Source organism: Bos grunniens, chromosome 11 (assembly GCF_055505025.1).
Source record: "Bos grunniens cultivar Pamir isolate PY7600 chromosome 11, Bosgru_T2T1.0, whole genome shotgun sequence".
Taxonomy (NCBI): Eukaryota; Metazoa; Chordata; class Mammalia; order Artiodactyla; family Bovidae; genus Bos; species Bos grunniens.
This window is the reverse complement of record NC_141175.1, coordinates 42,813,823-42,817,250: the sequence shown is the minus strand read 5'-3', so window position 1 is coordinate 42,817,250 and position 3,428 is coordinate 42,813,823. Positions and strand designations below refer to the sequence as shown.

At 40.2% G+C, this 3,428-nt stretch overlaps 1 long non-coding RNA gene across 1 annotated transcript; it reads left to right on the top strand.

Annotated features, from left to right (window-relative positions):
• Positions 1-266: 266 nt before the first annotated feature.
• On the top strand, positions 267-2,285 carry LOC147363001 (uncharacterized). Its single transcript, XR_015135866.1, has 3 exons — positions 267-590; positions 1,337-1,431; positions 2,086-2,285. It is a non-coding gene; the product is annotated as an uncharacterized LOC147363001 (long non-coding RNA).
• Positions 2,286-3,428: the final 1,143 nt, after the last annotated feature.

Here is a 3,428-nt window from a genome sequence, read left to right as displayed (position 1 = left end):
CAACCAGAAAAAAATGTCTTCTTGTTTGAAAGAAAATTCAAAGTGTTAGTCACTCAGTTGTGTCCAACTCTTTGTGATCCCATGGACTGTAGCTCCCCAGGCTCCTCTGTCCATGGAATTCTCCAGGCAAGAATACTGGAGTTGGTTGCCATTTCCTTCTCTAGGGGATCTTCCCAACCCAGGGATTGAAACTGGGTCTCCTGCATTGCCGGCAGATTCTACCGATGGAGCCACCAGCGAAGACCCTTTCTTTTCTTCTTGTTTACATTGATCAATTTACCTTTCAATTCAAGCTGTATATGAACTGTGCACTTTAAAAATCTATTCTATTTCAGTAGTTGTTTTATTTTATTTATGGAGTTGTTTTCTTAGATTCTGTGTATGAGACAGGGATAGAGAGAGAAAGGAGGAAAGTAAATGATATAATCAAGAATTATATCAAATTATTATTTCTAACTTACAAGTATAGAGTAAAGGTGTATTAGACCAGGCTGCATAGCAAAGTACCATAGAGTGGGTGGCTTAGACAATATAAATTTATTTCTCACAGCTCTGGAGGCTGGGAAATCCAAGATCAAGGCATCACCAAGGTGAGTTTCATTCTGAGGCCTCTTCTCTTGACTTGGAGGAGGCTGCCATGTGAAGTGTACTCACATGAGCTCTTCTTTGTGAGACGGACAGAGAGGGGTAGGGCTCTCTGGTGTCACTTCTTGCAAGGCCACTAATCCCATCATGAAAGCCCCACTCTCATGACCTCATCTAACCCTAGTTTCCCAAAGATCCCATCTTCAGACACCTGCCCACTGGGGATTAGGGTATCAACACACAATTTTGGGAGGGACACAGACCTTCAGTCCACCAGGTGTGCATGTGTGCTAAGTCGTTTCAGTTGTATCCAACTCTTTGTGACCCTGTGGACAGTAGCTCACAAGGCTCCTCTGTCCGTGGGATTCTCCAGGCAAGAATACTGGAGTGGGTTGCCATGCCTCCTCCAGGGGATCTTCCTGACCCAGGGGTTGAACCTGTATCTCTTAAGTCTCCTGCATTAGGAAGCAGGTTCTTCACTAACGCCAGCTGGAAAGCCCTCAGTCCTCAATAAGGGGTGTTAAATTCTTGGCTTACTCTTCAGTCCCCAAGGAGTTCTTAGAAAACTGAAGTTTAAAAAAAATTATATTTGGTTAATATCTAATCTAAAAAGCACCACTATATAAATAATGCACACACAAACATTTATCGTTGTCCTCTTTATCTCACACTGGGCAGAACTTCCCTGCCTTCATTTTTACCCTCATCTCTCATGAAAAAAATCTTTGCAGATTTGTTGTTGTTTTTACAGTGCTGGATTCAGATGAAGATTCAAGAAGTAATGAGAGGCAGTGAAAAGCACATTTGAGATGCTGATCCCTGGGACCAACCCCTAGACACCCTTCGGTTTGTCAATTCCCCTACCACTAACTATCCGAATCTTCAGTCTGACTTCATTTTGTTATTTACTTGAAATTCCACAATTAAAGGATCATGTGAAGTAACAAGAAATAGCTTTAAATACACAAATATTTGTGTGTGTATGTTTAGAAGAATGTTAATAGACTTTTAAAATTATTCTGACAATAGTGGGGCTCCCAAGTTCTTTCCTTGCTGGCAAGTGGCTGAAACTGACTCTGCTGAGACCACTTCTGTGATTTGTTTGAAGGGGAGGAGATGGAGTGTGGAGTAGTGGATGTGAGGTGAAGTCAGAATGTGGCCCCAAGTGTGTTCATCCCAGCACATGGCCTCCTTTCAGGGTGTCAATGTTCTCATCCGTAAATGACAGATTTGGACTGGACAATCTCTAAAGCCAAATAAGAAGTTAACAAGGTGCACATGTGGCACCTTGAAAAGTGCTTCTTCCATGAATGGGCACTCTAAATATTTGTTGGATGAGTGACATGAAGAAAGGCTATTGAAGTATCCTTGTAAAGCCCACTAGAAGTTGGGTCTGGAGTCTTGTAAAAGCGTGCCGACAGAGAATAACAACTTCCTCTCACCTGTGCTAAGATTTCCTGAGTGTGACCCCTTGTTTTTCTTCCTTTTCTTCTTTGTCAGTCTTTGCTGGCCTTGATCTTGGAGCCTGTCTGATCGTTTGCTATCACTGTAAGTAAACTGTTCACTCCCTGTAAGTTGCACTTGAAAATGAACAAGGGCAGCCTCTTGCAGGAAAAGGGATGTAATTTTATGAATACAGGGAAGGCAAGTACTGCTTGATTCCTGGAATTATACAAAGATCTCCTTTCCTGAGCTCAAGGTTTCACCATATTTGGTAATATAGCAAAACATCACTGAAAACCTGGGCTCTGGCCTTTACTTTGACCTAAATAACTAAGTGACATGGCACGAAGAGCAATGCTCCCTGTACCTTGCTTTCCTTCGAGTTCTCCATTAGTCCCTTTAGAATCTAGCACAGTGCTTTCTGTACAAAGCAAATATTCAGAGCCTTGAATTATCTTTATGTAGAAAGAGTCAAGTGATGTCATTCCACTGGATTTACTAGGAACATTAGCAACAATTTTAGGTTACTTATTTTGGAAATTAGACCTTCAAGGCAAATATGAGTACTTTGTTTCTATTGTCTCTTTCTTGATGATCCGTTAGTTTAGAATGATAACAAGTATACATGGAAAGGAAGTTAAGATGCTGGAAGAACTAATACTTTTTATCAAACTCCTTTTATCAAAAGGAGTTGTCTGTAATCTTACTCAAGCGAGAGAAGCAAGATTTGGGGAGTGATCCATTTTCACCCACGATATGGCCACATTCTGACGATTCGGTGTTGGTGAAAGCGATTCATCCTTTCAGGGTCTCAACGTTCTCATCAGTAAATGACAGATTTGGACTGGACGATCTCTAAAGCCAAATAAGAAGTTATCATTTTTTCTTTCCTTGAACTTATTCATTTATTCAAAAACAATACATTGAGGGCATGCCACGTGCTATGCATGTGGCATGGGGATATGGCAGTGAGTAAAATGGATAAACATACCTGCCCTGTGGAGTTTCCATTCTAGATGGAGAAAGACACACAATTAATAAATAAAAAATATAATTAAATACACATATATGTATATTTCAGAGGATGGAAAGCACAGTAGAGGGAGAAATAATGAAAGAAAGGGAAGGGGAACTTCGAAGGCAGAGTGACCTTTAAATGATGTGCTCCAGAAAGCTATCTAGACATGCGTACTTCCAACAGGACAGGGTTGGACTTACCTAAAGAAATCCCATGTAACTGTCTTGGAGTTCATACTTTCCATGAAAAGTTTTTTTTTTAGCCAAATATATCTTTGACTTGATTTCGTTTATCTATTTATCTTTCACATACAATTAAAAAAATTGAATTATAATGTACCCACAATAAAAAAACTCCCAATCTTAAAGATTGGCTTGATGAA